Here is a 26,289-nt window from a genome sequence, read left to right as displayed (position 1 = left end):
AAAGCTCACATTTAGGAAAGAATCTGTTACTACCCATTTACCCCTTAGTGTGAAATTAAGGTAATTATTACCTTTCTCAAGAATAGTTGATTTGAACTCTAATACACTGTTGGTGGATCTGTGAACTGATCCAACCATTCTGGAGAACCATTTGAAATCACACCATAAGACTTTGCATATTTTTTAACCCAGCAATACCATCTCTAGGTTTGTATCCCCAAGAGATCAAAAATAGAGGAAAGGTCGCTACTTGTATGAAAATCTTTATAGCAGCTGTTTTTGTGGTGGCATAAAACCCTGGAAATTGAAGGGATGTCCATCAACTAGAGAATGACTGAACAAGTTATGGTATGATACATGATTGTAACGGAATACTATCATGACAAACAAGAATCACACACGAATAACCTGAAAAGACTTATATGAAGTGATACAAAGTGAAGTGAACAGAACCAGGAGAATGTTGTATATAGTAAACGGTAATAATGTATGATAATCAACTGTGAATGACTTAACTATTATCAGCAATACAAGGATCCAAGACAACTCCAAGGGACTCATGATAAAAAAAAGGCCACCATAGAAGGCAAAAGATAGTCCTTGTGCTGAAGAAGATCCAGTTGAATATGAAAGATGACATGCTTTCAGACAATTATATACAAGCCAGTCTCTGACTGGCCTAGAAGGATTGGTACAGACAGTACCAATTAGTATTAGTGCGATTAGTATTAGAGTGTCCCAGTTTAAAGGGTTGCTGTGAAGACCTTTTAGCTTTGATGTTTTCAGAATCACTTAACTTTGCTCCAGGATAGACCTGTGTCTCCAAAGGGAGCTATGATCAAGACACAGAGTTTGGGTAGCAGCATAATGTATGGAATAGGGCACTGGATTTGGAGTCAAAAAGACCTTGGCTCAAATCCCACCTCATGCACTTAATAGCTAGCTGGGTTACCTTGGGCAAGTCACTACATTCTCTATGCCTTAGTCTCCTTGTCTGTAAAATGATGGAGTTAAATTTGCTGGTCCCTTCCAGTTCTAAATCTATGAATCCATACTGTGAAGTCTACCATGTCACCCCTAGGAAATAACTCAGCTACCAAGAGGCTCATGAAACTAGAACATTCTCTGGTAGTTAAGAAAAGAGGGACTGAAAGAAAGCCCTTGTCACCATATGCCTCTCTGTTAAGCTGTCCTCAGTGGTACTTTTCAAAGACTAAAAGGTTGAAGGAATTAGGGGCATACAACCCTGGGCCCAGAATCAGGAAGACCTGAATTCAAATCCATACTCAGACATTTACTAGCTGTGTGACCTTGGGCAAATCACTTCTGTTTTTCAGCTTCCTTAACTGTAAAAGGGTGGTAATGATAGCACCCTCCTCCCAGGGTTCTTGTGAGGACCAAATGAGATAATAGTTATGAAGTGCCTAACACAGTGCCTGGCACATACACATACATTCTGACAATATACCTCAGAAGCAATACTTGAACTTGGGTCCTCCTGTCTTTGAGATCAACTCTTGGTCCACTCTACCATTCTTCCTTTATAATTTTTATTGATTGGTTATCCTTAATGGAAAACTGTGTGCTTCCAATACTCTTCATGCAATGTCAAGAGATCTTAAAGGAAGACTTCCAGTCTGTTAGGGGTATAGTCCCGTGAGAGATTTATGAAAGGCTATAAACAAGAACTACACCCAATGGGCAGGCATGAATGATTGTGATCTGCCTTGGAGGGAGAGTTCATAAAAGTAATATCACAGATATATCAAAGAAGGTACAAGTCATTGGGCCTAAAAAAGAACATTAACTTTGGTGTCAAAAGACCTGGAGTCAAGTCCTAGATATAGTATTTATGTGACTTTTGGGAATAATTTATTACTTTGAGCCTTAATTTCCTCTCCTTCAAAGATATCTACCTCACAGGATTGGTTAGTTGTTTTAGTTGTCCTTAGGTAACTGAAAAGGACTCTTCCAGAGTAATCAAAGTTCAGTGGCAAGACAAAAGTCAAGATGACCGATGATAAGTTGAAATGCAGTAGATGACTTTAGCTTCTTCTATGTCTAGCCAAATTCTAATTGCCCCACATTACCCACTTCTACCACCTTTGTGGCCACTGGAACATGTTTCTAATCTGCTCATTCTCCTTGAGGAAGCTTCACATGTGTGGAGTAGACATCCCACTAACTCACTGAGAGGTCTGAGGCATGTCCATGAAGAAGGTTTTATCAGGGTATGACATGCTATAGCTTCTTGGAGCCACAGTGAGAGCTGGGTGTAGGTGGCAGATGGACACCAAAGAAGGAAAACAGCTCTGAAAAGGGCTTGGCAAGTCCTCATATCAGAGGTACTAGTCTTTCCTGTGTACCTCACAGGGCAATGAGATGCTGTGTATAAAGGTGCTTTGTAAACTGTCAAGTGATATGCACACACATACCATACATATATATGTACAGATAAGTAATATATATCCATACATATATAATATATACCTATGTATATATTTTAAAATATTATGTATTATACATATATATGTAGATGAAATCCATTTTTATTATTCCCTGACAAAAATTAACCTATTTAAGACTTCCCATTTACATAGGTACTTGGTTTGTGTCCAAAGTATGGTACGGTTTGGTTAAAAGAACTGGGAAGATTTAGCAGGGAAAAGATGCAGCGTGAATATGACAATTGCAAAAGAGAAATTGGACTTTTTTTGCTTCATCCCAGGAAGCAGAACTATGACCAAAGGAAAGAAATGACAGAGAGGGAGATTTTGGTTTACTATAAAAATAAGAGTGCTTCAATGAAATGCCTTTCTTTCTATGTCAATACTCTTTGCAGGCATGTAGAAATCATCCATGCCATCTAGCTCTATGTACTTCTTGTCCATATCCTTTTATAAAATCTCCATGTATGAACCATATACTGCACTGGAAGGCTTATTTTTTGAAAGTAAGGTAGCTATCTAAGATTGCATTTTACCCCTCCTTCTTTACTAAATGAATAACTTAGCTCTTCTTTGAGTAATGAATATTGCAGGTATTATCTTTTCCATTTAAGTAGGAGAAAAATCACCTAGCAATTAGAGCTGTGAAAAAGTAGAATGGGTTGCCTCAGGAAGTAGTGAGCTTCCTGTTACTGGAAGTCTTCAAGTACAGCTTATTGAGGATACTTGAGGTGAGGTGGAGAGTGCCTGTTCAGATATGTGTTGGATTAGATCATCTAAGAGGATGCTTCAAACTCTAAATGAATATCCTTGCTATTCACTGATCTATTTGTCTTGAGGTTGTCTCTTAATCACAATCATTTTTGGTGAGGGAATATTTTGCCCTGGAGAAGTATTGAACTGAAGTATCCTTAGGATAGATCTACATGGTTATCTAGATTTAGCTGAAGGTATTGGGGAGGGGGGAAATTGCTGTTTAGCCTGAGCAACTGCATTGACTCACCGTTATGAACAATCCAGCATTCCATAGGTCATACTTTTTGCAGTTCCAGTAGTCCACACTTATACTGCCATCTTGTCTACTCTGTATTTTCAGGTCTCATAACTGAGTCATACAATCCTCAGGGATTCTCTGCTATTGAAAGCTCCTCTGGAATAGTTGTTGGTTATTGTCTTGATCAGAATTTTTGTATCTTTTGAAGTTGTCCTATTTTTAATTTTACTTTTTGTGGAAACATTTTCAAGAGATTCTACTACATGACCCTGTTTTCACAGAAGCTGTACCAGATCTGCAAGATGAGTGTCCATTTACCACTTTATCCATATCTCCTCTCCAAATCTTCCCTTTCCTACCCAGAACCAATTGGATGAGTGTCCACCTGCTGTGAGAAAAGTCTGCTTTAAGGGATCATCAGAACACCCTAAGAATACTCATAGATAGGAATCCTTAGCTTTCTTAACAGGTTCAAGTACAAACTTCCCTTATGCCCTCAAGGGCTGGAATCTTCATCTGCAAAAATTACCTTATATCTACTTTATATGTACTTGTTTTTCCTCTGATGGAAGATAGGCTTCTTGAGGATGGGAACTGTTTCATTTTTGTATTCCCAATATTTAGCATCATGTCAGTAACATAGTAAGAACTTCATAAATGATTGTTTACTGGGGAAATGATCTCATTTTCCTCATCCATATAAAAGAGAGTTGAATTGGCTATTCATTGAGGATGCCTCTAGTTCTTATAGTTTGTTTTTTTTTAAACCCTTAACTTCTGTGTATTGACTTATAGGTGGAAGAGTGGTAAGGGTAGGCAATGGGGGTCAAGTGACTTGCCCAGGGTCACACAGCTGGGAAGTGTCTGAGCCCGGATTTGAACCTAGGACCTCTTGTCTCTAGGCCTGGCTCTCAATCCACTGAGCTACCCAGCTGCCCCCCAGTTCTTATAGTTTTAAAATCTATAAGAATTGATTTCTTTATGGGCAGCACCATTAAGCAGGTTAGAAACACTAATATTCTCACATTAGGTTATGAGGAGAGTCACTCTTCCACTCTAGGGAGGAACCATAGGAATTGAGCACTGGACTAGGACTCAGCGCTCCTGGCTCCACTTCTTTCTAAGATACACAATTTGACTGAAGTTAATGAAGACAAATGTGTGTGTGTGTGTGTGTGTGTGTGTGTGTGTGTGTGTGTGTGTGTGTTTTAGAGTGACAGAAAGGATCAAGTTCATTATTACGTTGCTATTGTGACCCTTTGGCTCCAAGGCTGCTGCCACATGAGTGTTACCAGGTTCTTCAGAATGGAACATTCATCCCAGACTTTAACAGTTTGGTGATCTTTTTGGAACTTAGTATAGATACTTATGGAAAGGAAAAGACAGAAGAGAATCCATCTTGAGACCCAAGCAGAAGCAGGGATGTAGGTGGTGAGTTAGACAAACTTATCCTGGAATGGGGTGCCCTTCTCTCCAACTGTGACCTCAGTGTACAAGAACACTAGTGGGCTGCTGTTGCAGGGCAGCAATGATCAGAACTGATGGGACATCCAGAAACTATTGGGAATTAACTGGTACATTAATGTACTTTGAACTGCTGGGGTTGCTTAAGTCAAAGTTTCTAATTCTCAGCTTTTTATGGGTTATTTACTAACTTCCTGCTCAGTTCAAAAAGGGAGAGGCAATCTCCCTCAGTTTTCTGAACTGTGAAATGGGGACAAGAACATTTCCTACTTCTTCCCAAATCTCTATGTAGACTATCATTAATAACAAAACAAGGTTTTAGTTGACTGCCAGGTTTTCTTTTTATCTGACAACTGGAAAAATAAGTAGGAGAGCACATACACAACCACTGCCACCACCACCAAAGTATCTGGCATTTATTTAGTTCTTTAAGATTGGCATAGCACCTTACGTATCTACCCCTAGACATAACTGATAAGCCCTTGCTGTGAAGTAGAATCTGGAAACAATTGGCCTTGTGTAGGGTGATGGAGAATCTTGAGGGTACCTATGTAAACTGGAGTTTGTGAAAATGCTACCTTCCTTCCTTGCTCCTCCCCACCTTAACAAAAAAGTGTTTAATGCCCCCAAGCTGGCTCATGTTCATTTTAATCTGATTCAGTGAATTTAGGTTACCGTTAATGGTTCAGTGGAGATGCAACGCTTCATTGATTCCTCCTAATCCTTTCAGTAACAATGCTTGCCACGTAGTTTTTAAGTACAGTATTTGTTGCGATGTACCCCCTTTAAAGAATGAGGAAAACATTTTTTAAAAAAAAGGAAACACTTTTATCTGATAAAGATGACAGTGACTGAATTGAAAATGTTTCTGTGGTTGGGAGCCAAGAGAGCATCAGTGACAACCCATTCTGAGTAGGTGCAGAGATAGACTGATGCCTCCCCCAACCCTGCCGTGGAAAATATAAAATGGTAAATGGCCTACCCCTTTAATTTATGTGCAGCAATATTTCTTTATTCCCCAAAATAGATATTGCTTAGTTTTAATTGCAATATTATTTGTGATGTCTCTGATTGCATATCATCTCCCTTTTTATTTTGGTAGAGATGTGGGGGTGGGTGTTAGAATTTTTAAGCTTTTCTATAACAAAATCAAAGTAATACTGGAAAATTTTTAAAGAACATTATAATACAATTAAGATTGTATGTCTACTAATTTTCTTTTCTTTTTCTTTTGGTTGATGCCTTTGTTTTGACATCACATTCACTTTTAAATATAACCCTCCTTCCTTCCCCACCCAAAAAGCAATTTCTTTGAACAAGGATTTAAAAAGAGAAAAAAAGCATTTAAACAAAACCCACCAGCACAGCAACTGTGCTTAATTATTTCATATTCAGAGTTGCCCACATCAGCATTGAATTAAGGAAGTGTATTTTCTCAAATCTTCAGGGCTAAAGTTAGTCATCATAATTGCTTGGATTTTATTTTATTTTTCTTTCCATTTACATCGTTGTAGTCACTTTTGTCTATTGCTTTCCTGGTTCTGCCTACTTTACTCTGCTTCAATTTATACAAGTTTTCCCTATGCTTCTCTGAATTCTTTATTTTGGTACCAAAATTTGTTTAGCCATCAATGTCTAATCATTCATCAACTGATGGGCATCCACTTTGTTTCTAGTTCATATCCATTATAAAAAGTGCTACTATGAATATTTTGGTATTTATGAGTCTTTTCTTTCTGTCTTTTTCCTCCTTGGGAAATATATCTAGCAACAGGATCTCTGGGTCAGAGTTTGGATGTTTTTAATAACCAAACCATAAGTACTGGAATTGTTTCTTAATGAATTTAAGAGTTTTGCATAATTTTGCTTAAGGTTTTTTTCATCTGTTACATATACCCAAAATTTCCGTAGCACAACAAAGACACAAGTATGTCATAAACTATCTTCAAACAGATTTTCTGGTTGTTTTTAAGCTAGAAAATGGATTTTAATTGGATATATGAATGGAATGAACTTAGATTCATAGAATTTTTTCCTTTAAAATTATTTACATAATTTGTTTTTATATCATCTTTGTTTCTCAGTTGATCCTTTAAGGGCAAAGAAAGAAAAATGATTTCATTTCAGGAAACTACCACTCTGTGATCTTGTTTCTAAAAATACTACTTTTGAACATGTTCATTTAATTAACTTAAATGTATCTCTGAGATCCTTGTCAAGGATTTCCTGAGAAAGATGTGACTACCCACTTCCCAAATTCTTATCTGGATAATGTCATTAAAATGGATGTAAGTTGAAGATCTGTATGAGGAAAATACATGTTAAAAATGCAATTTGTAGCCTAACAGTTGTAAAAGTAGGGAATGTATATCCTGATATTTTCTCTAAGACAGTAGTGACGGTGCAGAATGTACATTCTCTTATTTAATTCAATTCAAGACATATTTATTAGTAACCAGTTCTGTGCTGGTTACTGTGTTAAGTCCTGGGATGACAAATAAAAAAAAATAAATAAAATAGTCTCTTTCTCTAGGAACTCACTTTCTTTTGGTTTATTCTTATCCTGGGCTGGCATTGCAGAGGGCCTAGAAATAGCTAGGAGGAAGAGAATGAGATTAAATTATATTTGAGAAATTATTCTGTATTTTTAATAATCTTGAGCTTCTCCTTGGCATTCATATCCAATTTGTAAAATAAATTTTAATAATTTTTCTTTTGTTAAATATTTCTCAATAACATAAAAAAATATAATACTCATCAAAAAAAAATTGAGCTCCGAATTCTATCTTTCCCAGCTTTTCCCCCTCTTTGAGCTGGCAAATCATTTGATATTGATTGTGTGAACTCATACAGAGTAAATTAGGTAAAGAAAGCTATTCATTTCCTCTAACACAAAAGAAATGCTTAAAACACAAAATACTCAGAAGCTTGCATTGACAGATATTTAAAATATGATACTGTAACCCATCATTTCTATTATGTTTTTCCAGGAGAGTGATACTCAAAACATCAAAATGTGAAATAGTTGGTAGGTCTGCTAAACAAGCATTTCATCTTAACCTCAGGTCTACATTATTCAAGGAACTAATTTAAAGCTCATATCCTCTGGTAAACCAGAACACAAATTGGGCTCGTCCTTCTAGCTGTGGTTATTTCCTCTGAGAAGTTGTTTTAGACTAAGTCTAGCTCAGTAAAAAGTATCTAGATTGAGGATCTCTTCCTGACGTTCTGAGTTATAAAGTTGTAGCCAAGGCTAGATTGTTCTTTAGTCCCTGTGTTCCCATAAAGAAGGGAAAAAACAAAAGAGGCAACAAAGACTTAAAGTCCAATATCAGGTTTGTTCAGGTCAACACATGTATTCACTGTCATGTGCTTGCAGCCAATGACCAAGGATCAATTGGGAATCTCTGTTCGCACATATCCTTAAGCAAGAAACCATGTCACATGGACTATTAGAAGTATTCTAATGTTTGGAGTCACTAGAAGGGTCCAGGGTACTATCTTAGCTTTATGGGAGCTAAGCCAGAGCAATAGTTAAACTGAAATGGACAAAGGCACATTCTTATTTCCATTAAAAGTTAGTCAAAATAGGTCAGAGAGCCGCTCCAATTATTTCCATCATATTCATCACCCCTCTCCCAGTTAAATATTTGCTTTCTTTAGTAAATAATCTCAGGTATATCTGCTACATGTCCATATTTTCGATTCTAGAAAATCCTCTGGGATTCTGGGAGGCTCAAGCATTATCCTCTTGATTGCTTATCTTCAGTGTCTTGCCCTAAAAGGAGATCAATGTAGTCTATGTGCCACAGTTCTCAGTGGTCTCTTGGATGTCATGTAGAGTCCCAGCAGTCCCTTCAGCAAAGTTACTTTTTTTTTAAGCCTTACTTTCCTTTTTTTCTTTTTTTTTCTTCTTTTAACTTTCTTTTCTCTTTTCTTGGATTTTAGAATTGATTCTAAGTATAATTTCCAAGGCAGAAAACTGGAAAGGGCTAGGCAATACCTGTTTTCACACAGCTAGGAAATGTCAAGCATTGCCTACCTTACCCCGCCTATATTCTCCTTCACCGTACTGACTCTTAAGCACCTTTTCATATGAGATAATTTATCCCCTTATATTTTTCCTTTTCTCCTCATGTGTTCCTTTTTCCTGTACCTTGATTAACCCATCCTATTTCATCCTATTTCTCCCACTCCCTTCCTTCTTTTTTATATTCACTACTTCTTTTTTTAAAAAACCCTTAACTTCTATGTATTGGCTCCTAGGTGGAAGAGTGGTAAGGGTGGGTAATGGGGGTCAAATGACTTGCCCAGGGTCACATAGCTGGGAAGTGTCTGAGACCGGATTCAAACCTAGGACCTCCTGTCTCTAGTCCTGACTCTCAATCCACTGAGCTTAATTATCTTAAGTACTTTAAAAATCTTGAATATTTTAAGTATCTCAAGTATCATATATATCTTAAACATCTTAATTATCACATTTCCAGGTATGAATGTACTCAATTCAACCTTACTGAAACCCTTTTCACTTTTTTGTTCACCTTTTGATGCTTCTCTTGAATGTTGAATCTGGTTATCAAATTTTCTTTTCAGCTCTAGCATTTTTTTTTTGTCAAGAGTTCATGGAAACCCTCTATTTCATGAAATGTCACCTTTTTCCCCTGGAGTATTTTGTTCAGTTTCCCTGGGTATGTAGTTCTTAGATGTAGGCCTAGATCTTTTGCCTCTCGGAATATAATATCCCATGACTTCTAGTCCTTTAATGCAGAAGCTTCCAGGGCTTGTGTAATCCTGACTTTGGTTCCATGATATTTGAATTATTTTCTTCTGGCTGCTTGCAGTACTTTTCCCATGGCCTGAGAGTTCTGGAGTTTGGCTATAATAGTTGTGGAGTATTTTATTTTGGGATCTCTTTCAGGAGGTAAAGGGTGGATTCTTTCCATTTCTATTTTTTCTCCCTTGTTGAAGATATCAGGACAAATTTCCCTGATGTTTTCTTGTAATGTAGTGTTCAGGCTCTCTTTTTGATTATATAGATTATCTCTTCTGGATCTGTTTCCCAGGCTAATTGGTTTTTCAGTGAGATATTTCAAATTATCTTCTACTTTTTCATTCTTTTGATTTTGTCTTATTGTTTCCTGCTGTCTTATGGATTCATTATCTTCTATTGGCCTAATTCTAATTTTTAGGAAGTTGTTTGCTTCTTTTAGTTTTTGTTTCCTTTTCCATTTGGCCAATTCTACTCTTTAATAAATTTATGTTCTGTTTTGTTTTTTAATTTTTGACTTTTATTTCCATTTAGTCCATTCTGGTCTTTAGGAAGTTGTTTTCTTCAGTTTATCTTTGTGCCTCCACTTCCTTTTGGGCTATTCTAGATTTTAGAGAGTCAATTTCTTCTGTGAATGATTTCCCTCATTGTTGAGTCTGTCAGTTACCTTATTATTTGATTTTTAACTTCTTTTCAAGTTCTTTTGGGGTCTGATATCCTTTCACACTTTCCTTTAAGGCTTCACATGTTTCCCTTTTTAGGCATTTTTGTCCTTTTCTGAGTTTGTAGATTGATCTTCCCTGTCACTAAAGTAACTTTCTAAAATTAGGTTTTTCCTTTATCTTTTGCTCATCTTTCTAGTTATTTTTCCCCTGTTACTTTATCTATCTGTTCTTCTCTGCTCCTGGGGCAGAGGGAGCACTCTTCCAAACTTGGAAAGTAGTCTTCTCTACGGCCCAGCTGCCTTTGTTGGCTTCAGTGTGTCTCTTGAGGGGGTAGCCTGCTGGCTTGCTGTGGGGATGTAGTAGTTATTTTTTCTAGCTAGATTCTGCTTGCCATGCTGCCATTTCCCTTGTTGTCTTGTGGGCTGGGCTGGTCCCTATTCAGATGCTTTGCTGTCCCTGCCAAGTGGCTTATTTTGGGCTAGTCCTCCACTCTGCTGTTTTGTTTCCTTGGGCACTCTACTGCATTGGTGCCTCAGGCTCTCTGCTGCTAAGTGGAAATGCCTTGGTCTTGTGCCTGCTCTGTCTTCTCTACTCTTGCTGAGTGGCCTAAACTGAGCCAGTCTCCTACTCTTGTCACTTCACTGCCTTGAGTATTCTGCCACTTTACTGCCTCAGGCCACATGGAAGTGCATTGGTTTCACATCCATTTTGCCTTTGTTACTCCTGCTGAATGGCTCCTTCCTGCTGGGCTGCTTCATTGCCTCTGGCTGTGTAGCAGCTTGTTGGGCTGGTCTGAGTTCTGCCAGTTCCCACAGATGCTGTGCTTATTGAACTACTCCCTCTTCTTACTTCAGTGAGATGTGTTCCTCCTGCTTTCCTTTGTTATGAGAAGAAATATTTTATTTTTTTCTAATGTTTTGAAGGATTCTGACAAGCAAAGCATCATTTACCTCAACATCTTAGCTCCCAGCATACCCAGCATAGTTCCTAGACAATTAAATAATAAACAGTCTTTTGTAAGGGACCTTGCCTACCATAGTTGATGGACCTTGAACTTACAGTCATCCCCCCCAAACCACAAGGTTACTCAAATTCAATGAGCAGACATTTTACAAAGTTCTCATAGGTTACTGCTTATCTATTTTAAGAATCTGCCCCACCTAAACAACTAAGAAAAAAAATGAAATAGAAATAAAACAATTAACAAAAATGAAAAGAAATAAGAAAAGGTAAGGGAAAATGACCTCTAGTCACAGGGAAAGTCTAGATCCATGTAAGCTCTCCAAGGGTATGGAGCTCTCCTAAAAACAAGTAAAGACATAGGGTTTACTCAATGGACATCACCCTTTACCTTCAAGTGAGAAACCAAACCATTTTAAGTGAAAATTCATCCAGTGGGCTCTATCATTGGAGGTTCCATCTTCTTTGGGCAACCCATACATTTCCTCAGTGGATTTTTTGCCAGTGCATATGGTAGCCTAGATGGAAATCTAGACAAAATACTCTCCAGAAGTCTCTGTGACATATAGGGTACCTCAAATGGAGGTCCCAACTCAACCAATGATTGGACAAGCAGACTAGTTAAAAAAGAAAGCAAATGAACTCAGATGATCCTTAAATGTGAATGGAACTCCTCAAAGGGCCATTAATAGGTAGCATTAGTAAGAAGCATGAACATGCCTATAAACCTATAAGAGTATAATTAAGCATAACAAAATTGGATTGTGTTGGCAAGTAGAGCCTATATAGATGAGATGTACTTATTTGTGGAAATAATACCTCTCCTTTCATCTACCCATTTTACATATAAGGAAACCAAGGTCCACAGAGATTAAATGAGTTTCCCAAGGACATATAGACAGTGATAGAACCCAGAAAAGTCTCCTGATTCTCTGGCCAGGACCATTTCCCCTTATATTAAACATGCAAAAAACTTTTAGAAATTATGTAGTATAACTCCTTCATTTTATAAATGTGGTAGCCAAGGCTCAGAGATTTAGAGAGATTTACTTAAAGTCATATGGTCTGTCCTAAAAAAATACCAAAAAGAACCTTTAAAACCCCATAGCTAAATAATCATAGGATAAAATAGCAGGCCCTGGCTCAAAGCTGAAAGAAGCACCTAACTTCATAATTTTAGTGTCCTGAAATTGCCCAGTTTCTCCCCAAGTGAAGGTTATTCATTCCGATCTGGGTAACGTGTCTTAGTTTTGAGAATATGATTATGATATAATTCTCTTGCTTATGGAAAATCCAAGTAGAATTCTTCCTATCACATTCCTCTACTCCTTAGCTCATGCTTAGAAAGACAGCTCATGATGTTTCTTTAAAGGGTCAAATTTTCTTCCCAAATCCCTAATCACCCCAACATTAACTGCTCAAGAATTTAAGTGACCATTGTATTTTTGCATCTATCAAACATATGGACAGATGTAAGAAGAATGCAAAAGAACATTTTATCAGGAAGCAAACATAAGCATGGTCTTCTAGCAACTGAGAGGGATAGATTTCTGTCTTTTCTTTTGTCTTTTCCTCTCTAACTGAGGGGGAAGCCAAGTAGGTTAGTTGTGAGTGTCCACTAGTTCAAATGAAAATAACTTTGATCCTAACCTCAAATGGCTGGTGAAATGCATGGTATGGAGACTAGTCTGGTAGTTAAACTTCACCAACAGACACCATTCAGTTTTTGATAGTCTGTATATCCAATCACATTTGATTGCCACTCTACAATAACAGTTTTTGAGGATCCCAGAGAAAGAGGGGATGATCCTGCCTACCACCCTTCACCTGAATAGGACGTTAGATGGACTATTCCAATTTATTATTCCCCAAAATCTCAATTCTCAAATTCAGCTTCAAAGATATCATGAAAATGGTGAATATTAGGATATTGTCTGCTGAGTCATTTCTTGAGTCTGACACCTCTGCAGAAACAATCATTGGGCAGAGACTGAGAAGCCAAAGCGGTTACAAGTACATAAGACACAATCACTGTGAGATAATACATTTCGTTGTGACTACCAGACTGATTCATTCTCGTTCATTAGTCTTACCAAAATATTGTTTTTTGAATCTAGTCCTTTGAACTATAATGTGTCTAAATGACATAATAAAAGCTTTCACTGTAGACCTTCTCTAGATAATACACAGATTCTTGGATGTTAGAACTGGAAAGGACTTTGGAGATTATCTAGTCTACCCCCAACACACATACCTCCAGTTTTATATAAAAGGAAACTGAGGCCCACTGAAATTAAATGGCTTACCCAAGGTCACATAGTGAGAGAACCAAGAAAAGTCTCCTGACTATCTCTAACCAGTACTTTCCCTCCTTACATTAAATATGGAAGGAACTTTTAGAGATTGTGTAGTGTAACTCTCTCATTTTATAGATGTGGTAGTTGAGGCTCAGAGAATTAGACTTACTCAGAGTCTTACAGTATTAGAATCCAAATCTCCTGATTCTCTGTCCAGCGCTCTTTCCATTATACCTTATTATGGTTTGTTATTATGGTGCCATTACAGTTTCTAAAATAGATACTGGTTATCAGAGTTAAAATAATTGGTGGTAACTGATGACTAGTTAAGTGGTTCCATCGAGTTTAAGTATCTCAAGGGACCTATCCACCAGGTTAGTATTTTCCACATATCATGTAGTAGCCCCATGGCACAAGCTATTACACACAATCTTTCATTTCCTCAGTGAGGAAATTGACATATAAAGAAACTAAGTCTAACCATATGACAGCAATGATCCTTCTGTCCACCATGTGAATTTAAGAACGTTTTTATTTCTATGGAAAGATCCTTTCCCAGGGTAAATAGTTCAACTCTGATGGGGATCAGGGTTGACTGTTGGTTCTTCCTATGGTCCCTAGGATCCTATCACACTAATTGCATTCAGCCTTGGATTAAAGAAATTTCTTGACTCAGCAAAGCTGACATTTCTTCCTGTACAGTACATTCTCATTCTTTTGGCAAAGGGATGCATGAGTGGCTGGAAGGTTCTGATAACAGCTGGATGGTTGGGGAATAGCTCAGGTTCTGCTCAAAACTTTAAACTGAAGGTGGAGATATATTGAGGACAGAAGTTAACATTGACCACTCCAACTTTTTACTCCCCAGATTTATGCTTTTACAACTATTTAAAGCATTCCCTCAAAGCTAAAAGAGACGCAGGAATATGAAATTAACTCCATGATGGAAATGAACAATCAGACTATGCCCCACTTTAGAAGGCACTGTGCCACTTGCCAAAGCCCTGTCAAAGAGAGAGCACAGTATCAATGGCCTGCTCCTTTGCCTTTCATAGCTACAAAATGTGTTCAGGAAACAAATGCCTATATGGGGACTACAATTTTAAAGGAATAAATGTTGTTCTGGTCCATATGTGTTCATAACAATGTAAGAAATGCCTAGTGCATAATCTCCTTTCACCAAAGTAGATCAGCTTCTTTGTTGTAACTTTTAGGCTTAGAGAGTTACTGACTGGTAGTAAGAGGTTAAGTGACAGGATTCATATTTAGTATCAGTCAGAAATAGGACTTAAACTCATGTCTTACTGATTCCAAGGAAAACTCTCAAATGAGTTAAAATATGCGAAATACTTACAAATCTTTTTTTAAAACCCTTAACTTCTGTGTATTGGCTGCTAGGTGGAATATTGATAAGGGTGGGCATTGGGGGTCAAAGTGACTTGCCCAGGGTCATACAGCTGGGAAGTGGCTGAGGCCGGATTTGAACCTACGACCTCCTGTCTCTAGGCCTGACTCTCAATCCACTGAGCTACCCAGCTGCCCCATACTTACAAATCTTAAAGCACTATAAAATACAATTATTATAATCATTAAACAACATAGTATTATTCAAATATTAAACTATATAACAATATTATAATATGCTATATTAATAGTATTATTAATAACAATTACATTATTATTAAAGTTATTATACTATGTTGTCTCTCAAGGAAATAGTATGATAATACTATTTCTAGATCTAGTACTGTTATTATTATTAATATTATTACTAGATCTTTGAAGACAGAGATTATGCCCTTGCACATAGTAGATTCTCAATACATATCCAGATACATTAAGGTCCTGTGAATTTACCAGTATAGGAAACTCCTGTTGTGTTCTTACTCTATCAAAGCAGAGTGAAGACCAGTCTATAGCTTTAGCTATACATATAAGCTATAGATAAGTGTTAGGGAGTTTCTGGAGATAAACAATTTAACTATTTCTTCGGGGTAACACAGATAATAATCATGAAAGGCAGAACTAGAATCCAGGTCTTCTTGCCTCCATACCCAGCACTCTCATTATATTACACGTTCTCTCTAAATATTTAATACTGTTTAATTAGCTATTATTAAAAAGGACCAGATGTAAACAGATATCACCCAAATCCATTGTCCCCTCAGCTTCCAAAGTAATCTTCCTAAAGTTTAGGCCTGATCATGTCACATACATTCTCAATAAATTCCAGTGGTTATCATCTCTAGGATGAGATGTAAAATCCTGTTTGGCATTCAAAACTTTTCATATTTTTGTCCTCCACCCCCACTTCCAGTCTTCATATACTTTATATTCCCCAAGTTCTGTGTGATTTGATGAGCCTGGTCTCCTGGCTGTTCTTTGAACAAGACTCTCCCAGTTCCCAAATCTCCATAATTTCCTTGTCTGTTCCCCATGCCTGTAATGTTCTTTCTCTTTTCTTCTACATGGCTGTCCTGGTTTCCTTCATGTCCCAATAAAAACCCTATCTTCTGCAGGAAGCCTTTCTCAGCTCCCTTTAATTTTAGTGTCTTGCCACTGTTGATTATTTTCAATTTATCACACATATGGTTTGTTTGTGCATAATATTATGTGTTGTCGCCTCTATTTCTTTGTCAACTCCTTAAAGTAGGTACTGTTTATGGGGTTTCTATGAAACCTCAACACAGTGTGTGTCACATAGTAGGCCATTAAGAAACATTTGTTGTCTCACTGACCTAATCAAAGGCAATGGGTTATGACAAAATATCACTTGACATTCTGAAAAAGTTATCCCGTGTACCATAGAAGATGGTTTGGTCTCAGAGAAAATATTGTCATCATACTAGGTCGAAGATCGGCTTGAGTTCTCTCTTCCTTATTGCCAATGTGGCTTCCTAGCTGCAGTTGTAAGGAAATTCCTTCAAACTCCTCCTCAGATTCCTAAAGGAAGCTGAATGGATGAGAATGCCCACTCATCTAAGAGAATAGGTTCAATTACTACAGTAGCCAAACTGCTACCACTGTAGCTCCATGGGTTATGCAGAGCTATTCCTTCTCTGAAAAGAACAGCTGTATCCTAGAACTGACACAGTTACATTTCAGGATGTAGGCAAGAACTCAAGCTTATTACAAGTCCAGAACTATCAACACAGCCTGACTGATGAACCTGGAACCATCCATTCTTTGGGGGCCCTCAGTTTAACATGCTGAAGAGCATCAGAACTCAAAGCATTCTGGTGGGCTCTTGACTTCTCCTTCACATGACTGGTTCCTTTTCCTTCTCCCAACATACTTCCTCTGCAGAACAGCTGATAGTTAGTTGTTTTCCAAGTTTACTCATTAAGATTTTAAACATATCTTAGTGCCACAAGAGCAACATCAAGGATCCTGATCTCATTTTTTTCAGTCAGTTGTGGGCATTTTCCCATTTCAGTAACAATGTAATCAATTGGTAAGATTCCTGTCCTTAAATCAAATATTTTTTTCCTATCTCACCCATAATTTCTTTTGCCGCAATGTCACTATAACTGGTCTTGAAACATAATATTTAGAAACATTACACCTAATTTTTCTCCTAGTAGCATAATATTCTCATGTAAATCCATCATGTAAAACCATAATGGCTAAGGCTCTTGACCTTAGCTTCAATGAAAGAAACATCTATTAAATACCTACTGTGTTATTTTTTTAAAAAATCCCTCACTTTCTATCTTAGAATCAATTCTGTGTATTGATTCCAAGGCAGAAGAGCAGTAAGGGCTAGGCAACACGGATTAAGGGACTTGCCCACAGTCACACAACTGGGAAGTGTTTGAGGACAGATTTGACTCAGGACCTCCCATCCCACTTTCAAGCTGCCTTTGAGCTCCCCACATAACTTCAGATAGTGGAGGAGTAAAGTGCTCACATTTGGTCTACTGGGCAGAGGGACAGGGCATGTGAAAAATGCCCTTGGACACTGTGAAGAGGGGGAACAGAACAGTCCCCTCTGGCACTCCAGGGCATGCATGCCACACTTTCACCAGCACAGAACTAGATGATCTCTAATGTATCTTTCAGTTCTAGATCTCTGATGCATGATACTAATTTTGAGATGCCAAAATTAATACCAGTGGAATATCAAAGGAGTCTTATGAAGCTATTCTAACAACAATCACAGTAAAGATTAAACCTACAGGTAACTATTTAGGTTTTTACAAGATCAGGAATGAGGCATATTGGTAGAAAAAAAAAGACAATTCAAAAAAAAGAACTAATCTCAGAGTTAAGAAGACAGGTTCAATTCCTACTTCTCACATTTAATGGATTAGTTATTTAACCTCTCAGTGCCTTCAGGCAACCTTCTAAGGCTTGGAGAAGGTGCTTATCAATATTGGAAGAGGGATTTTCCTATTGCAATAAAATTGTAGGCCCAGTAAAAAGAAGAATTCTTAGCATTCCAAATGCTCCTACACCTAAAAATCATAGAGTGCTAGAGATAGGGGTATATGGGGTATTCAGGGAGTACTAGCACCTCTGGTGTGAGGGTTCACCCAGCCCTGCTCATCCATCTTGGGTGCCCACCCAAATCTGACCTGTGGCTCAAAGAAGTTGGCACATGTGCATCAGACACACTCAGGTAAAACCATCTTCTCAGATAGGCAAAACCAAGTTGAAGGTAATGAACAGACCTCAAACCCATCAATGACTTAGAGGGGTGTCTATCCCAACATGTGAAGACTTCCCCTGGCAGATGGACAGATGGGAACACATTTGTTCCAGCCACCACGAGGGTGGCAGAAGTCAGAGCTGTTGAGCACTTAGAACTTGGTCAAACATTGAAGATGCCAAAGTCTTCCACTGCATCCAGGGGCATCCACAGAGTTGTCTTGACTTTTCTAACACCAAGTCAATTGCTTTTCTCTTTACACTGTTATCTCTGACAAAATAGAAGAGCCTTGGGGATAAGGGCTTTGTTGTTTTACCTCCTGTGTTTAGAGTTTATGAATACTTAACAAATAATTAAAGTGAGCAAGTTAGGCCATTTCTCTGAGCTCCTCAGAGAAAATGCATGTGATATATTTGCTCAGAGATGTACTCAGTGGAGATTCAGTTTGTAATTAAAAGTCTGTCATTAAAAATGCACTAATTTAGAACAATTAGAGGGAAGTCAGTGCAAATGAGCAAAAAGGTTAAATTGTGGGTCATTTTAAGAGATGAGCTTTTATTTCAATGAAATAACAATAACAATCACTAGCATTTATATCGTATTTTAAGGTTTACAAAGTTCCTCACAAATATTTCACTGTCTCCTCATAACAACTTTGGGAAGTAGGTACTATTATCATCTCCATTTTATAGACGAGGAAACTGAGGCAAACAGAGGTTGAATAACTTTCCTAAGCTTGCACAACTAGTGTCTGATGCCAAATTTGAATTAAAATCTTCCTGGCTCCAGGTCCAGTGCTCGACCTACCTACTATATAATATATAATGAAGTATATAGAGTACATAGAAAAGTAGCTCACAAAGTGTTCCCAAGAACCAACGGCTTTAATGAGTAAGCAAGACTCATTTGTAACCAGCAAATAAAGAGTGTGTATATGTAGATGCCTAAATAATTTAAATGCTCAGCCTAAACTCTTATTTATATTATTAATTTAGCAAGTTCTTTTTCATATATCCTGAAAAATTAAATTTCAGTCCTAACACTAAGCCTAGCACAAATCAAAATTCCTAATTAAACTGGATTTTGGATTAATGAGGCTCTACTATTATTACTACTTTGTCATTTTGGTCCACCTGATTCTCTTATTGTTAATAATATTAAGTCATGTGGATCATTTCCCAAAGTGCTATCCTCATATCTTTCTGGGGTAGGCAGAGGAAATTGCATTCTCTTTATTTTTCAGATGGTGTTATTAGGGCTAAGAGATTTCCCAAAATTGCTCAGCTAGTAAGTGAACAAACTGGATCTGTAATCCAGATCTTTTGAATCCAGAGCTAGTGCTCCATCTGTATGCTCTACTGCCTTTCTCCAAGTATACCAGGGTTTTTCCCATGAGAACTTTTCAAACTATATTCCTTTCTTGGACTTTAAAGTAGTGCTTAAACCCTAAGTATAGGGAATATGGTAAAGGATATTGGGAGAAAAAGAGTCTGTATTAATTCTATACAGGAAAGTAATGCAGAGACATCATGGCAGAGCTAGATAGGGTGCTGGATTTGGGATCAGGAAGATGAAGGTTCAAGTCCTGCATCAGACAATTCCTAGTTGTGTGATCCTGGGTGAATCACTTACTCTCTTTGTGCCTTGGTTTCCTTATCTGTAAAATAAATGAATGGGATCTGAAGGTTTCTTTCAAGGTCCTATCCAGCTCTAAAATTCCTGGTCCTATAATTTTCTCTGATAAAATTGTAAAGATAAAAACTTATCTAAGGGCACTTGTGTGATGAGTCACTGAAGAGAAACTAAGAAAATTTTCAAAACTGGTAACCTGGAGTTTGCTCTCTCATGGAACTCAGAACCTATTAATCATCTCAGTTCTATAAATAAGTTGAGGGTAGAGATATCCATCAGGCAGAAAACAGGAGCTTAGTAGGAGGCCCAAAGGAGGATGAGATCTTTAAATCGAAGAGTGGTTTCGGTTTGTTAGAACAGCACAAGGGACTGAAGCTGATGACTTCAGTTAACAAAAGAGAAACTTTTAGCTATATGCTGGGGCAAAGGAAGATCAAAGAAAGGATAAGACAATTGTTCAGGATAGATACTATGATGATGACAGATCTCAGTGAGAAATCAGAGCTACTTCACTTTTTCCCCTTAATCCTTCCAAGGAAAGCAAATCTTTGGATAGGGCAGGATAGAACAAAAATGATAAGTGGTATCCAAGATAAATAGAGAGAAAATAAGAGAGTACCTACTTGCCCTCAAAGAATTCAAGTTATCAGGATCAGAACTCTATTCAAGTATAACTGAAAGGAATTGTAGGTGGAATTGTTGGGCTGATATCAATGACCCTTGAAAAAGCTGGAAAATAGGAAAAGGAATGCAGAAGTCAAGTTATCCTGATTCTTAAAAAAAGAAAACCATATGCTAGAGAGCTTGATTTTGACTCCTAGCAAAACAGTAAAGTACTTTATTAAAGGAATGGCTTGTAAAAAATAGAAGTAGATAGAGTGATCACTAAGAATTGTATAAGTGGAAATTTTATATCCTTTAGACTTCATCTCCCAGAATTCTTCCCTCATCCCCAAATTCCCTTTTCCTTTGTGTTTATGTGCATCTCTTACATTATTGTATTTAAGTTTGGAGGAACACCTCTCTTGCTCTCTCTTCCATGTGAGTGGAGAGTGTTCCCTGTTTTCTCTAGCTCTTTAGTTAAATATTAATAAACCTTTATAAATATTATACTTTGGAGATACTGAATATTAATTTTAAAATCTACAGAACCAAGAGGAGCTCATCAAAAACATACCATATCAGACTAACTTCATTTCCTTTTAAAACAAAGTTACTAGATTGCTCATTCTGGGGACAGGCCATACATATATGAATATAGGCTTATACATCTACAGACAAAATCTGTACATATATTCAAATATACATATTGCATGTCTAGTGTACATATGGGAGGGGACAGGGAGAGAGACAGAGACAGACAGATAGAGACAGAGACAGACAGAAATAGAGACAGAGAAACAGAGAGAAAGAGATACAGAGACAGAGAGAATAGTGTACTTTAGCACTTGACTTTTTTACTTTCCTTGTGAACAATATAGAACAATATAGAAAGATATGGATTCTCAAATCTGGCCTCATATACTTCCTAACTATGTGACTCTGGACAAATCACTTAACCCTACTGCCTAGTCCTTACTACTCTTTTGCCTTGGAACTAATTCACAGTATTGATTCTAAGATGGAACGTAAGAGTTTTTTTTTTAAAGATATGGATTGTCTAGACCAGTGATGAGCAAACTTTTAAAGAGGGGGCCAAAGGAAAGGAAATGCTCATCTGTCAATCTGTTTCTAAGGCAACTCTTTCGAAGTTTCATTGTATTGTATCCTACTCATTGTATTCATCAGATTAGGAATAATGTCCCTCTGCTGAATAGAACATTTCAGGGAGCCTCATCTGGCCCGCAGGCTGTAGTTTGCCCATCACTGGTCTAGACTCAAAAAGTAGTGAAAAATTCAACACTATAAACCTGTAATGTGATCTCTGCTATGGTGCCCTGTTCTTGGTCCTGTTCTACTCAATGTATATAATAGTTGAATTCTGTATTTAAGGAAGAGCTCATTCTGGGGACTTAAACAGTTATAATTTTGTCAATATTGAAACAAAAGATACAGTAGAAAATTGTGCCAGCCTATGACAGAGTCACCTATGTCCCTTTCGTTCTCAGTGAAGACATGCCACAATATGTATCCGGTCCAACCAAGAGCTGGCCATTTCTGCCATGTCTGCAAGCTAACCATTAGATGCTCTTAAACAATGGTGTTTTCCTTGTTTGTATTCAGGAGTAAACAAAGGGAGCTGTTGTCCTTTGCAAATGCACAAATCTTGGCTAAGATCTCCAAACACTTCTGGATTCTTGATCAGAAGTATGTCATAAATGGAGGCACCAGAATTTGATATAACTCCACATTGCATCACAAGGTCAAGATCTGGATAGATTTGAACAGGCTAAAGTGATGAACTGAATCTAGTAAGATGAAATTTAACACCAATATCTGAAACTTACTCTATATGCATTAAGAAGTCAACTAAATGAGCATACAGTGGAGGAGGTATGTCTAGGCAACAGTTTGTGGGGAAAAGAGTTCACATTGCAAGCTCATTATGACTCAGCAGTGTGAGCTGGCAGCCCAAAGGTGACCTTTGTTTGCATTAATAGACATAGTGTTTAGAAAAAGGGAGTTGGTAAACCTGTTCTATTCTCTCCCAGTCACACCACACCTAAATAATCATGCTCAGGTTTGGATACCACATTTTAGTGAAGTAATTGACCAACTAGAAAGTGTCCAAAGAAAACAAGCAGATTGGGGAGGGGACTGAAGATCATGCCACACAAGGATGGATTGAACACCTGGAATGATTTGCCTAAAGAAAGAAAGATTTAACAGGAGACATGACCACTTCTTTAAGGTACCTAAAAGACTTTCATGTGAATGATGGATTAAGGGAAGATGATTTTGTTTCCCTCTTGTTTTAGTACTTCAGGGATGTGTGATTTCATCAGGGGCAGGACTAGAAGAAATGAGGAAGGAGAACTAAAAAGTTACAGAGAGGCAGATTTTTGGCTAAGTAAAAAGGAAAAACTTCAACAACTGAACAGTTCAACAATGAGATGGGTTGCCTCAGGAAGTAATGGGCTCGCTCTTATTGAAGATCTTCATACAGAAACTCCAACACTTATAGATTTAGAGCTGTATTGGATTTTAGAGATTGTTAAATCTGATCACAGCCTTTTACAAATGAAGAAACTGAGGTCTGGAGAGATTAAGCAATTTCCCAAGATCACATGCACAATAATAAGTCACAGAGCTAGAATTTGAATGTAGGTCCTCTGACTCCAAATCTTGACCTTTCTGCTGGTTAGATGATAACTTGTTGATTTATAAAGGAGCTAGCTGTTCAGTTTTGGACTAATTCATTTCTATGGTTCCTTCCAACTTTGACATTCTGGTGTTTGGTGTTCCAAAGTTTAGAAGCAAGAGAAAAAGATTCTGTATATGACTCCTTCAGGGACTAGGCTTGTCTACAAGAGCAAATTGTGAAACTGTGTTCTTCCAAAGTTGTGTGTTTTAAGGGGAAGTGTATTTACTACTTTCCTGACCTATGCTCTGGTTTGTGAGCAACCACAAGTGCTCTTTCCCCTTCTGCATGACCAAGTTCCCTACTCTCATATGTCCACAAGCATCTCTGTGTTAGTATTCCTTACTCAGGATTGATGAACCTGCATATGGGCATTGCAACAGAGTCCTGTCCCTAGTGCCAGCAAACAGATCCCTGTAATTTCTTCTAACCAGTTGTCCAATCTCATTTCATATAAGAATCCTCCACTCCAAACACCCTCATCATTCCTGATACATACTGAGTATTTTACTGACTATTCCTTTGCCCAAGTTATTCCCTCCAGGCTGGAATCTGGAATGGGAAATTCTCTCATCTGAAAGTTGTGCACATTCTTATAGACAGCAAATTAAATGGCTTCCTAGTTGCCCACATGGGGAATTTTCTCTCTCTTTTCTGAATACCTATAGCTCTAGTTGCACTATTCATATAGCCCTTATGTTGTATTAAGGTTAACTGTGTATATACCATATCTCCCCGATAGATTTTCCTTGTTGGAAGCCAGCATGCAGAGTACATTTTTTATATCTTTGCACCACTTATAGCATCTCTTCATAGGACTCTGCATGTAGTTACATTCAAAAGGCCAGGGTTTTAGAGGGTCCATCTCTGAAGCCTTTTTATTTTGGCAAGATCTCTTGGAGCTCGCATTCTATTGGCAAATCCAGTGTAAACCAAGGGTTCCTTCCTCACCATGATGTGTTAGCAGAATAGGACTTCAATGGAGGTTTGCAGTAGTTTTTAACTGGTAAAACTAAATTCAACTAAAAAAAAGATTGTGTGTTCATTACAGAGATAGTTGGAGAGGAGAGGAATATTCTGCCCTGGTAGAAGCACATTTAGATTTCAGTTTTCACTTATGTTCAGAGGAGAAGAAAAATAGGATGGCATCTAGAGGAAAACAACCAAGATGGTAAAAGGGTTTTAATTTGTGCCATAAAAGGATCAGTTGAAATAATTGGGTATATTTAATCTGGAGAAGAGAAGACACAGAGAGACTGTGATACTTGGGTTCAAGTATTTGAAAGACTCTCATGAGGAAGAAGAATTAGACTCATTCTGTTGGGCCCCAAACGGTAAAAGGAATAATAGAGTTGCAAAAAGTGTTGGTGTTAATCAAGGGTTCTTAACTTGTAATTCATAGACCTCTAAGGAGTCAGTGAATAGATTTCAACCTAGGAGGAGTCTGTGAACTTGGATGGTAGAAATACATCTTTATTTGCACTAATTTTTTATTTTCTTTGTAATCCTACATATTTTATTTTATGCATTTAAAAATTCTTCTAAAACCTAGAAAGACATATGCAAAGTGAAGTGAGAAGAACTGGGAAAACATTACATATGGTATAATCCCATGTTAGCTAAAACAGACTAGATTTTAACCTTAAAAGGTATTAAACTATCCTTGAGATGAAGTTCCTTTAAAAAAATCTGGAAAGACTTGCATGAACTGATAAAAAGTGAAGTGAGCAGAACCAGGAGCCCATTAAAAACTATAACAGTAATATTATATGGTGATCAACTGTGAATGATTTAACTCTTCTCAGCAATACGAAAATCTAAGACAGTTCCAAAAGACTTATAATGAAAAATATTATCCATCTCCAGAGAAAGAACTGAAACTGATGGAGTTTGAATGCAGATTGAAGCATTACTAATTTTTACTTTCTTTTTTTTACAGTATGTTTTTTTTCATAGAATGACTAATATAGAAATATGTTTTCCATGACAGTACATGTATAATCTATATCTAATTGCTTGTAATTCTACAGAGGGAAGAGTGAAGAGAGGGAAAGAAATTTGGAATTCAAAAAATTTTAATATGAATGATTAGAAGGCAGTTAGGTGGCACAGTGGATAGAATGGTAGGCCTAGAGACAGGAGGTCCTGGGATCAAATCTCACCTCAGTTACTTCCTAGCTATATAACCCTGGGCAAGTCACTTAACCCCCATTGCCTAGTATTTACCACTCTTCTACCTTAGAAGCAATACATATTACTGATTCTAAGATGGAAGATAAAGGTTTTTTAAATCAGTGTTAAAAACTGTTTTTACATGTAATTAGAAAAAAATAAAATGTTTTTGAAAAAATAAAAACATTCTTCTGAGAAGGAATACACAGTTAAGATAACTTTTTTTTAAACCCTTACCTTCTGTCTTAATTTGAATACTGTGTATTGGTTCTAAGACAGAAGAGTGGTAAGGGCTAGGCAATGGGGGTCAAGGGACTTGCCCAGGGTTGCACAGCTATGAAGTGTCTGAGGTCAGGTTTGAACCCAGGATCTCCCATCTCTTGGCCTGGCTCTCAATCCACTGATCCACCCAGCTTCCCCTGGTAAGATAACTTCCAAATGCTCTTCAGGTTCTAAATCTATGACACCATATGTAAAAGCCTTGCAATATAAGCACTAGTTTAGATGCAGGGTCTCTCCCCAAATTATATATTTCCTTTTTTATCAAGATTATCTCTTTCTGAATGGGGTATCCAATGTCTCTTCTCATTGCTCATGTCTACAGCAAGGACTTGGCTTATACAGCATAAGTGATGCAAGGGAGCAGGCACCCAAGTTCCCTTGTACCAAGAGGAACCACAGACCAACCAGATTCCTTCCCAGAAAATTCCCTGGAGGATTCCTTGAGCTTTAAACCCTCAGTCAACAAGCAGTCATTAGCATCATTGGGCATTCTGAAGTGAGCTATGCTGGAAAACCCCTTAGAAGGCAGAACTATAGATACAGAAAGTGGCTAGTACCATGAATGAATAAAAAACAAACCCAGAGCTCAGCCCACACTGGAAGGCAGCAGCCAGCTGGCAATACTCAGTCTTCAATATGGTTATTGCTAGCACTTT

This window comes from Gracilinanus agilis, chromosome 1 (assembly GCF_016433145.1).
Source record: "Gracilinanus agilis isolate LMUSP501 chromosome 1, AgileGrace, whole genome shotgun sequence".
Lineage (NCBI taxonomy): Eukaryota > Metazoa > Chordata > Mammalia > Didelphimorphia > Didelphidae > Gracilinanus > Gracilinanus agilis.
Note: the sequence above shows the minus strand (reverse complement) of the source record.